Raw genomic sequence first — 12,556 nt, 5'->3', positions numbered from 1 at the left:
GGGGTCTTTTAGATTATTTCGTCCTTTTGAAATTATTTCACTGTTTAAACCTGAAGGTTTCTGATTATAAAACTATTTTATTTTTGACCCTTAAAAGCTTGAATTTGTTTGTAGCTGATTTGCCCTGATCTTCGACCCAAATTCAGGGAAAAAAGTAAAACCCGGGCAGTGGGAAGGTGGATCTCAGGCCCAGGACTTTGAGCTTCTGTCCTCAGTCAGCTGCGTGATATAAAGCACAGGCCACCCTCTGGTGGACACGATCCAGCACTGCAGAAATGGGTTCGCAATAAAAATACTGGTGAGACTTTTTAACACTTCACATGAAATCACCTTGAGCACAGCGAGAGGTCCCAGCCACCACACAGGGGAGAGCAGACAGCCAGCAGGGGGATCTGGATGAAGATTTAGGTGAGGAGATCAATAGTGAGGTTGAGCTGGTAGCATGGAGAAAGGGGTTCAGAGAGAGAGGTGAAGAGTGACAGTGTCGGAGAGGCGCAGAGTGAAGAGTGACACAATGGGGCAGAGTTACAGAGTGTCGGAGTGTTGCAGTGGGACAGAGTGACAGTGTCGGAGTGGGGCAGAGTGAAGAGTGTCGGAGAGGGACCCAGTGAAGAGTGACAGAGTGTGGGAGAGGGACAGAGTGAAGAGTGTGAGGGAGGGGGAGAGTAAAGAGTGAGAGAGGGGCAGAGTGAAGAGTGTGAGAGAGGGGCAGAGTGAAGAGTGTGAGAGAGGGGGAGAGTGAAGAGTGTGAGAGAGGGGCAGAGTGAAGAGTGTGAGAGAGGGGCAGAGTGAAGAGTGTGAGAGAGGGGGAGAGTGAAGAGTGTGAGAGTGGGACAGAGTGAAGAGTGTGAGAGAGGGGCAGAGTGAAGAGTGTGAGAGAGGGGGAGAGTGAAGAGTGTGAGAGAGGGGCAGAGTGAAGAGTGTGAGAGAGGGGCAGAGTGAAGAGTGTGAGAGAGGGGGAGAGTGAAGAGTGTGAGAGAGGGGCAGAGTGAAGAGTGTGAGAGAGGGGCAGAGTGAAGAGTGTGAGAGAGGGGGAGAGTGAAGAGTGTGAGAGTGGGACAGAGTGAAGAGTGTGGGAGAGGGGGAGAGTGAAGAGTGTGGGAGAGGGGGAGAGTGAAGAGTGTGAGAGAGGGGCAGAGTGAAGAGTGTGAGAGAGGGGGAGAGTGAAGAGTGTGAGAGAGGAGAGAGTGAAGAGTGTGAGAGAGGGGGAGAGTGAAGAGTGTGAGAGAGGGGCAGAGTGAAGAGTGTGAGAGAGGGGGAGAGTGAAGAGTGTGAGAGAGGGGGAGAGTGAAGAGTGTGAGAGAGGGGGAGAGTGAAGAGTGTGAGAGAGGGGCAGAGTGAAGAGTGTGAGAGAGGGGGAGAGTGAAGAGTGTGAGAGAGGAGAGAGTGAAGAGTGTGAGAGAGGGGGAGAGTGAAGAGTGTGAGAGAGGGGCAGAGTGAAGAGTGTGAGAGAGGGGGAGAGTGAAGAGTGTGAGAGAGGGGAGAGTGAAGAGTGTGAGGGTGGGGCAGAGTGAAGAGTGTGAGAGAGGGGGAGAGTGAAGAGTGTGAGAGAGGGGGAGAGTGAAGAGTGTGAGAGAGGGGGAGAGTGAAGAGTGTGAGAGAGGGGGAGAGTGAAGAGTGTGAGAGAGGGGCAGAGTGAAGAGTGTGAGAGAGGGGGAGAGTGAAGAGTGTGAGAGAGGGGGAGAGTGAAGAGTGTGAGAGAGGGGGAGAGTGAAGAGTGTGAGAGAGGGGCAGAGTGAAGAGTGTGAGAGAGGGGGAGAGTGAAGAGTGTGAGAGTGGGACAGAGTGAAGAGTGTGAGAGAGGGGCAGAGTGAAGAGTGTGAGAGAGGGGGAGAGTGAAGAGTGTGAGAGAGGGGGAGAGTGAAGAGTGTGAGAGAGGGGCAGAGTGAAGAGTGTGAGAGAGGGGGAGAGTGAAGAGTGTGAGAGAGGGGCAGAGTGAAGAGTGTGAGAGAGGGGGAGAGTGAAGAGTGTGAGGGTGGGGCAGAGTGAAGAGTGTGAGAGAGGGGGAGAGTGAAGAGTGTGAGAGAGGGGGAGAGTGAAGAGTGTGAGAGAGGGTAAGAGTGAAGAGTGTGAGAGAGGGGCAGAGTGAAGAGTGTGAGAGAGGGGCAGAGTGAAGAGTGTGAGAGAGGGGGAGAGTGAAGAGTGTGAGGGTGGGGCAGAGTGAAGAGTGTGAGAGAGGGGGAGAGTGAAGAGTGTGAGAGAGGGTAAGAGTGAAGAGTGTGAGAGAGGGGGAGAGTGAAGAGTGTGAGAGAGGGGCAGAGTGAAGAGTGTGAGAGAGGGGGAGAGTGAAGAGTGTGAGAGAGGGGGAGAGTGAAGAGTGTGAGAGAGGGGGAGAGTGAAGAGTGTGAGAGAGGGGCAGAGTGAAGAGTGTGAGAGAGGGGGAGAGTGAAGAGTGTGAGAGAGGGGAGAGTGAAGAGTGTGAGAGAGGGGGAGAGTGAAGAGTGTGAGAGAGGGGCAGAGTGAAGAGTGTGAGAGAGGGGGAGAGTGAAGAGTGTGAGAGAGGGGGAGAGTGAAGAGTGTGAGAGAGGGGGAGAGTGAAGAGTGTGAGAGAGGGGCAGAGTGAAGAGTGTGAGAGAGGGGCAGAGTGAAGAGTGTGAGAGAGGGGGAGAGTGACAGAGTGTGAGAGAGGGGGAGAGTGAAGAGTGTGAGGGTGGGGCAGAGTGAAGAGTGTGAGAGAGGGGGAGAGTGAAGAGTGTGAGAGAGGGTAAGAGTGAAGAGTGTGAGAGAGGGGGAGAGTGAAGAGTGTGAGAGAGGGTAAGAGTGAAGAGTGTGAGAGAGGGGGAGAGTGAAGAGTGTGAGAGAGGGGGAGAGTGAAGAGTGTGAGGGTGGGGCAGAGTGAAGAGTGTGAGAGAGGGGGAGAGTGAAGAGTGTGAGAGAGGGGGAGAGTGAAGAGTGTGACAGTGGGGCAGAGTCATAGAGTCATAGAGTTATACGGCACGGATAGAGGCCCTTCGGCCCATCGTGTCCGCGCCGGCCATCAAGCCCTGTCTACTCTAATCCCATATTCCAGCATTTGGTCCGTAGCCTTGTATGCTATGGCATTTCAAGTGCTCATCCAAATGCTTCTTGAATGTTGTGAGGGTTCTTGCCTCCACAACCCTTTCAGACAGTGAGTTCCAGACTCCAACCACCCTCTGGGTGAAAAAGTTCTTTCTCAAATCCCCTCTAAACCTCCCGCCTTTTACCTTGAATCTATGTCCCCTTGTTATAGAACCCTCAACGAAGGGAAAAAGCTCCTTAGTATCCATCCTATCTGTGCCCCTCATAATTTTGTACACCTCAATCATGTCCCCCCTCAGCCTCCTCTGCTCCAAGGAAAACAAACCCAATCTTCCCAGTCTCTCTTCATAGCTGAAGCGCTCCAGCCCTGGTAACATCCTGGTGAATCTCCTCTGCACCCTCTCCAAAGCGATCACATCCTTCCTGTAGTGTGGCGACCAGAACTGCACACAGTACTCCAGCTGTGGCCTAACCAGTGTTTTATACAGCTCCATCATAACCTCCTTGCTCTTATATTCTATGCCTCGGCTAATAAAGGCAAGTATCCCATATGCCTTCTTTACCACCTTATCTACCTGTTCCGCCACCTTCAGGGATCTGTGAACTTGCACACCAAGATCCCTCTGACCCTCTGTCTTGCCTAGGGTCCTCCCATTCATTGTGTATTCCCTTGCCTTGTTAGTCCCTCCAAAGTGCATCACCTCGCACTTTTCCAGGTTAAATTCCATTTGCCACTGTTCCGCCCATCTGACCAACCCATCTATATCGTCCTGCAGACTGAGGCTATCCTCCTCGCTATTTACCACCCTACCAATTTTTGTATCATCAGCGAACTTACTGATCATACCTTTTACATTCATATCCACGTCATTAATGTAGACCACAAACAGCAAGGGACCCAGCACCGATCCCTGTGGTACCCCACTGGCCACAGGCTTCCAGTCACAAAAACAACCTTCGACCATCACCCTCTGCCTTCTGCCACTAAGCCAGTTTTGTATCCAAAGTGCCAAGGCACCCTGGATTCCATGGGCTCGTACCTTCTTGACCAGTCTCCTGTGCGGGACTTTATCGAAGGCCTTACTGAAATCCATGTATACCACATCCACTGCGTTACCCTCATCCACACGCCTAGTCACCCCCTCAAAAAATTCAATCAAATTAGTCAGACATGATCTTCCCTTGACAAAGCCATGTTGACTATCCCTGATTAATCCTTGCTTCTCCAAGTGGAGACTAATTTTGTCCTTCAGAATTTTTTCCAATAATTTTCCTACCACTGATGTTAGGCTCACTGGCCTGTAGTTCCCCGGTTTTTCCCTACTCCCCTTCTTGAATAATGGTATTACATTAGCGGTTCTCCAGTCCTCTGGCACATCCCCTGTGGCCAGAGAGGTTCTGAATATATGTGTCAGAGCCCCCGCAATCTCCTCCTTTGCCTCACACAGTAGCCTGGGATACATTTCGTCCGGGCCTGGGGATTTATCCATTTTTAGGCCTGCTAAAACCGCCAATACCTCCTCCCGCTCGATGTTAATATGTTCGAGTATATCACAGTCCCCCTGCCGTATTTCTATGTCTACATCGTCCTTCTCCATAATGAAAACAGATGCAAAAAATTCATTTAGAACCCCTCCTACATCTGCCGGCTCCACACACAGATTGCCATTTTTGTCCCTAATGGGCCCTATTTTTTCCCTAGTTATCCTCTTACCCTTAATATACTTATAAAACATCTTAGGATTTTCCTTTATTTTGCTCGCCAGTGTTATTTCATGGCCCCTCCTTGATCTCCTAATTTCTTTTTTAAGTATCCCCCTGCACTTTTTGTACTCCTCTAGGGCTTCCTCCGTCTTTAGCCTTTTGTATCTGCCAAAAGCCCTCCTTTTTTTCCTAATCCATTCTCGTATATCCCCTGACATCCAAGGTTCCCTGGAGTTCTTGGAACCACCCTTGACCTTTACGGGAACATGTTGCCATTGTATGGTCTCAATCTCCCTTCTGAAAGACTCCCATTGCTCCGATGCGGATTTTCCTACAAGCAGCTGATCCCAGTCCATTTTGGCCAGATCCTGCCTTATCCTATTAAAATCGGCCTTCCCCCAATTTAGAACCTTTATTTCCGGCCCCTCCCTGTCCTTTTCCATGACCACCTTAAATCTCACCGAATTATGGTCACTGTCACCAAAGTGCTCACCTACTAGCACTTCTTCCACTTGGCCGGCCACATTCCCTAGAATTAGGTCCAGTACCGCCCCCTCTCTTGTAGGACTTTCTACATGCTGGCTCAAAAAGCTCTCCTGGATGCACGTTAAGAATTTTGTACCCTCTAAGCCTTTTACACTCTGAGTATCCCAGTTAATATTGGGGAAGTTGAAATCCCCCACTATTATTACCCTATTATTTGCACAATTTTCTGAGATTTGCCTACATATCTGTTCCTCTATCTCCCCCTGACTGTTTGGGGGGTCTATAGTACACTCCCATCAAAGTGCTTGCCCCCTTTTTGTTTTTAAGCTCCACCCATATGGCCTCATTCGAGGAACCTGCTAATATATCATCCCTCCTTATGGCAGTAATTGATTCTTTAATTAATATTGCGACCCCCCCTCCTCTTATACCTCCCCCTCTGTCTGCCAGTCTTGCCCCTCCCTCAACCATGTCTCTGTGATAGCAACAATATCATACTCCCATGTGTTTATCAACACCTTCAGTTCATCCACCTTATTCGCAAGACTCCTTGCATTAAAATAGATGCCATCCAGCCTTGCCCTCACATATTTGCCCTGTCTTCCAAGCTGACTTGTTTTTTTCTCTATATTTGGCTGCACATCACCCCCTATTGTAGCTCCACTCTGTATCCCATCCCCCTGCCAAGTTAGTTTAAACCCCCCCCAACAGTGCTAGCAAACCTCCCCACAAGGATATTTGTCCCGCTCTGGTTCAGGTGCAACCCGTCCGACTTGTACAAGTCCCACCTTCCCCAGAAGCAGGCCCAGTGATCCAGGAAACTGAAACCCTCCCTCCTGCACCAACTCTTTAGCCACGCATTCATCTGTTCTATCCTCCTATTTCTATACTCACTAGCCCGTGGCACTGGGAGTAATCCAGAGATTACAACCTTTGAGGTCCTGCTCTTTAATCTGCTACCTAGCTCCCTAAATTCTTGATGCAGGACCTCATCTCCCTTCCTACCTATGTCGTTGGTCCCAATGTGGACCACGACCTCTGCCTGCTCACCCTCCCCCTTGAGAATGCCCTGTAGCCGCTCAGTGACATCCATGACCCTGGCACCAGGGAGGCAACAAACCATCCTGGAGTCACGTTTACGGCCACAGAAACGCCTGTCTGTTCCCCTTACGATAGAATCCCCTACCACTATAGCTCTTCCACTCTTTTTCCTCCCAGCCTGTGCAGCAGAGCTACCCCTGGTGCCAGGAAGTTGGCTGCTGCTGCCTTCCCCTGATAAGTCATCCCCCTCAACAATATCCAAAGCGGTATATTTGTTTGAGAGGGGGACGGCCACAGAGGACCCCTGCACTGCCTGCCTGCTCCTCTTACTCTGCCTGGTGGTCACCCAATTACTTCCTGCCTGTACAACCTTTACCTGCGGTGTGACCATCTCACTAAACGTGCTATCCACGACGTTCTCAGCATCGCGAATGCTCCTTAATGAATCCATCCGCAGCTCCAGTGCCGCAATGCGGTTTGTCAGTAGCTGCAGCTGGATACATTTCCCGCACACATGGTCGTCAGGGACACCGGAAGGGTCCCTGATTTCCCACATAGAGCAGGAAGAGCGTAACACAGAGTGAAGAGTGTGAGAGAGGGGGAGAGTGAAGAGTGTGAGAGAGGGGGAGAGTGACAGAGTGTGAGAGAGGTGCAGAGTGAAGAGTGTGGGAGAGGGGCAGAGTGACAGAGTGTGAGAGAGGGGGAGAGTGACAGAGTGTGAGAGTGGGGCAGAGTGACAGAGTGTGGGAGAGGGGCAGAGTGACAGAGTGTGAGAGAGGGGGAGAGTGACAGAGTGTGAGAGTGGGGCAGAGTGACAGAGTGTGGGAGAGGGGCAGAGTGACAGAGTGTGAGAGAGGGGGAGAGTGACAGAGTGTGAGAGTGGGGCAGAGTGACAGAATGTGAGAGTGGGGCAGAGTGAAGTGACTGCAGTTTGGAGAATGCTAGGAGAAAGCTTGGATGTCTGAACCAATTAAAAATAAATAAACTGAGTTAGAAACATTCAAGGATATTTTAAATGGATATTTTTCAAGAAAGCATTTCACTGAATAGGAAGAAAGGAGTAAAAGGGAGGAACGGGAGTGAGTGAGGCTGGAGTTTGTGTTTAGCTCATGAAGAAAATCCCTACTGGAGAAATCTCAGGCCCTTCGCACATCACACGGCTCCTCCTGTCACATCCAGATGTTGTCAATTCACAGACTGTAAATGGTTGGAATTCTGGGGTTTGTCATTCAATGAGTTATCTCACCACAGTCTGCACATATTAATCAGGATCACTGGGGAAATCCAGGAATTCCTGCCGTACACTAAATAAAACAATGAATTATCCAGTGCTGATCTAACCCTTATTGTCACTCCCTACCCTGCCTTTCTCTGATTTGTCGTTGCAAACGGTCACTAAATCTGAGCTGCAGCTCAGTGAGTGAGGTGAGTGACGCTCAGACTCCTCCCAGGAATGCCGAGTCTCATCCAGGAAATGTTTTCTGCAGCCCATTCTGTCACACGTGGTGGCTCCAACACAATGTTAACTGGTAACAAATGACTCTCAACACTCGAAGTTCAAACCCAGCTCCTCACCACTTTCTACTGGGTGTCGTATGCAGTGCTCCAAGTGAATAAAGTCTCTTCCAGCTCTCATCACTCGGGTTTGCCAACTCTGGTTGGGTATATTCCTGGAGGTTTCATCACACGCCCTCCTGCCTCCAACCGCCTCACCTGGTCAAACAGCCTTTTTTTTTCCCCTCTCCAATATTTTTTTATAACTAATGAACTAAAAGCGTTCCAAGAAAATGAAGAAAACACGGAATTCTTTTTTAGCGACCCCATCGTTTCTCTCCCGGAGTTGCTCGAAGCAGCGTCCGGCAGATTGATCATTAATTCCTGGAGATTCCAGGACAATCCTGAAGGGTTAGCGACCCTACTTTTCTGCTCAGGTCCAAGAGTTGTCAATAAAATCCAGCCCTTGGGACAGTTTCAGCCGGGCCGTGGGCCACTGATCTCCCCCCCCAGAGGCAGGCTGGTTATTGGAGAATTTCCCAGAGTGCCTCCCCCACTCCACCACCGCAGAAACTTTGACCGATGTAATCGGAGTGCTCCAACCTTCTAAAGCCGGTCTATGGCAGGGCTCTGAGGCGTGTCCCGGGCTCATTCTCCCCCCCCGCCCGCACCCCTGGCTGCTCGCTGCTGAGTTCAATGAACACCTCAGGCCTGCACGCACTGGCTGCTCCTCCAATCACAGCCTGGCCTTTTCCCGCTCTCTCCCAGTGCTCACCGTTGGGGTTCGAGCCCGTCCTTCAGCCACCATCACTCAGTCTGCCGCGCGGCCTCGCAGTTAAACACCACTTTAAATCAGATTAATCTCATCATAAAAGCTGGAGCAGGGAAGTGGAAAAGCAGAGGGGGTTCGACAGGGAGAGGTCCCCCTTCGCCCGGGATCACAAGGAGCAAAAACCCCACGGCTGGAAAAGCAAGAGCTGAGAAAAGATGAAAGGCTGGTGAGTGAAGGGACCGTGATGAGGAGGCGGTGACAGAAAGTTTCCTCTCGGAGACCAAATCCAGGGGACACTCACACCGAGAGACCAAATCCAGGGAATACTCACACCAAGAGACCAAATCCAGAGAACACTCACACCGAGAGACCAAATCCAGGGAACACTCACACCGAGAGACCAAATCCAGGGGACACTCACACCGAGAGACCAAATCCAGGGAACACTCACACCGAAAGACCAAATCCAGGGGACACTCACACCGAGAGATCAAATCCAGAGAATACTCACACCGAGAGACCAAATCCAGGGAACACTCACACCGAGAGACCAAATCCAGGGAATACTCACACCGAGAGACCAAATCCAGAGAATACTCACACCAAGAGACCAAATCCAGGGAATACTCACACCGAGAGACCAAATCCAGGGGACACTCACACCGAGAGATCAAATCCAGAGAATACTCACACCGAGAGACCAAATCCAGGGAATACTCACACCGAAAGACCAAATCCAGGGGACACTCACACCGAGAGATCAAATCCAGGGAACACTCACACCGAGAGACCAAATCCAGGGAATACTCACACCGAAAGACCAAATCCAGGGAATACTCACACCGAGAGACCAAATCCAGGGAATACTCACACCGAGAGACCAAATCCAGGGAACACTCACACCGAGAGACCAAATCCAGGGAATACTCACACCAAGAGACCAAATCCAGGGAATACTCACACCGAGAGACCAAATCCAGAGAACACTCACACCGAAAGACCAAATCCGGGGAATACTCACACCGAGAGACCAAATCCAGGGAATACTCACACCGAGAGACCAAATCCAGGGAATACTCACACCGAGAGACCAAATCCAGGGAATACTCACACCGAGAGACCAAATCCAGAGAACACTCACACCGAGAGACCAAATCCTCAGCTCCCCTCTAATCCTTCTACCAATTACTTTAAATCTATGCCCCCTGGTCACTGACCCCTCTGCTAAGGGAAATAGGTCCTCCCTATCCACTCTATCTAGTCCCATCATAATTTTGTATACCTCAATTAAATCTCCCCTCAGCCTCCTCTGTTCCAAAGAAAACAATCCCAGCCTATCCAATCTTTCCTCATAGCTAAAATTCTCCAGCCCTGGCAACATCCTCGTAAATCTCCTCTGTACCCTCTCCAGTGCAATCACATCTTTCCTGTAATGCGGTGACCAGAACTGTACACAGTACTCAAGCTGTGGTCTAACCGATGTTTCATACAGTTCCAGCATAACCTCCCTGCTCTTATATTCTATTGTAAGGAGTCTTACAATACCAGGTTATAGTCCAACAGCTTTATTTTTATTTTTTCAAAAAGAACTGTTGGACTATAACCTGGTGTTGTAAGACTCCTTACATTTGTCCACCCCAGTCCATCACCGGCATCTCCACATCATGGCTTATATTCTATGCCTCGGCTAATAAAGGAAAGTATCCCATATGCCTTTTTAACCACCTTATCTATCCGTCCTGCTACTTTCAGGGATCTGGGTGTCCTTGTACAAGAATCACAGAAAGTTAACATGCAGATACAGCAAGCAATTAGGAAGGCAAATGGTATGTTAGCCTTTATTGCAAGGGGTTTGGAGTACAAGAGTAAGGAAGTCTTGCTGCAATTATATAGGGCTCTGGTCTCCTAACCTAAGGAAGGATTTACTTGCCTTAGAGGCAGTGCAACGAAGGTTCACTAGATTAATTCCTGGGATGAGAGGGTTGTCCTATGAGGAGAGATTGAGTAGAATGGGCCTATACTCTCTGGAGTTTAGAAGAATGAGGGGTGATCTCATTGAAACATATAAGATTCTGAGAGGGCTTGACAGGGTAGATGCTGAGAGGCTGTTTCCCCTGGATGGAGAGTCTAGAACCAGGGGGCATAGTCTCAGGATAAGGGATCGGCCATTCACGGCTGAGATGAGGAGGAATTTCTTCACTCAGAGGTTTGTGAATCTTTGGAATTCTCTACCCCAGAGGGCTGTGGATGCTGAGTCATTGAATATATTCAAGACTGAGATCGATAGATTTTTGGTCGCTAAGGGAATCGAGGATATGGGGATCGGGCGGGAAAGTGGAGTTGAGGTTGAAGATCAGCCATGATTTGATTGAATGGCGGAGCAGGCTCGAGGGGCCGCATGGCCTACTCCTGCTCCCAGGGATCACTTAGACCCAAAGTCTAATGTCTCTGATGTCTTTTTCTGTGAGAAATGTAGAGATGTGAAAGCAGGAAGGAAATGGGGCTCAGGCCAAAAGGAGATTCATTGAATGAACAATTCCTGAGACTGTTTTGTGACTCGTCTGCACGAGGTAAAAAAACATGAAACGAGAAAGGAGCATCTTGTAACAATGGGGTTGTGAATAGTGGTTTCTAACTATAATCCCTAATTCCAACACCCTAACCAATAGCAATAACCACTAACCCCAATCCTAGCCAATAACCATTAACCCTAAATCGCCTGGTGTCATTGGGGGGGTGCAGGGTCATGTCGTGGTGTCAATGGTGATGGGGATGTCACCAATCCGCAGGTCGGCCACGATGTGAATGTTCACTCCGACCCGGGGGGCAGGGGGGGGAGGTCATCTAAAGGAAACAGAAGGATGTTACTTTAATTGAACAGTGACAGTCACTGAGTAAAGACCGCACATCGCCTCGGGAAGGGAGGGCTCCTCTTTTCCCCCCTCTCCCTGCTGTTTTCCCTCCCACTGTGGAGCACCCGGAGACAATGCTTTCAAGGTGTGTGCAGCAGATTGTTATGTGCTTGTGATTTATCGCTAATGATCACTGAAGCAGCCAGTTGTGGTCGTATGACCGATTAGGAGCACAGGAAATCAAACAAGACAGGAGCACTCCTGACCAGAATGGTAGGTGTCTCAGTCTCAGGCCCAGTCTGACTCTGTGCGCTTTTTGTTAAGGCTCATCCTTCTCATGTTCAACACATATTCTGGGGGCGATACGATAGAAATGTTTAAAATGGTGAAAGATGAGATGGGGCGGGGTAGATAGAAGCCAGCTGTTTCCAGGGGTTGAGGGGTCGACAAGGAGCCATAGATAGAAGATTAAATATCAGAGATTTGGAACAGGGAGCGGGAGAAACTTCTTCGCACTGAGAGTTGTGAGGCCGTGGGATTCACTTCCTGGGTTAGTGTTTGGGGCACACAGTTCTGTAACAAGTGGTCCTCGTGTTTTTATCCAAGACAGGCCTCAGCCCAGTCATTTGCTCCAAATGTTGATGCCGTGATTTTCAAGCTAAGAGGCGCCAGGTATCGGGAGCAGCAGTAAAGTAAATAGCAGTATAGTTTATCTGCACCTGGTTCTATTTTAATATCTGTTGCTGAATGTGGCCCAAGCCAAGTGCCAGGATATCGGATCAGGCCCACAATAGAAAATTAGTTTGCCATCCCTGCGCTAGATGCTTCCTGGGACGTATCCTACTTGCCCTGGAATTGATGCTGCTTTACTCCATTGGAGTGAGCTCATCCAGGAATACCAATAAAAACTGGAGCAGAGGACACGCCTGTGACACCCGGTCACAGGAAGCCCCTCCTTACTCCTCTTAAAGCCTTGGATCGGTAAATATAATTTGATTTAATCTGTGGCCTTCTTCTCTTACATTGATTTTAAAGTATTGTCTTTTGGTCGTTTCAGTTCCAGAGCCTTTTTAACTTTTACTGAGGCGCAGCCGGGGCTCAGTGGGCAGCACTCTGGCCTCTTGGTCAGAAGGTCGTGGGTTCAAGTCCCACCCCAGAGACTTGAGCCCATAATCCAGGCCGACACTCCCAGTGCAGCACCGAGGGA

This window comes from Heptranchias perlo, chromosome 13 (genome assembly GCF_035084215.1).
Source record: "Heptranchias perlo isolate sHepPer1 chromosome 13, sHepPer1.hap1, whole genome shotgun sequence".
In the NCBI taxonomy this organism is placed as follows: domain Eukaryota; kingdom Metazoa; phylum Chordata; class Chondrichthyes; order Hexanchiformes; family Hexanchidae; genus Heptranchias; species Heptranchias perlo.
The sequence above is the reverse complement of the archived record's forward strand: the minus strand, read 5'-3'. Positions refer to the sequence as shown.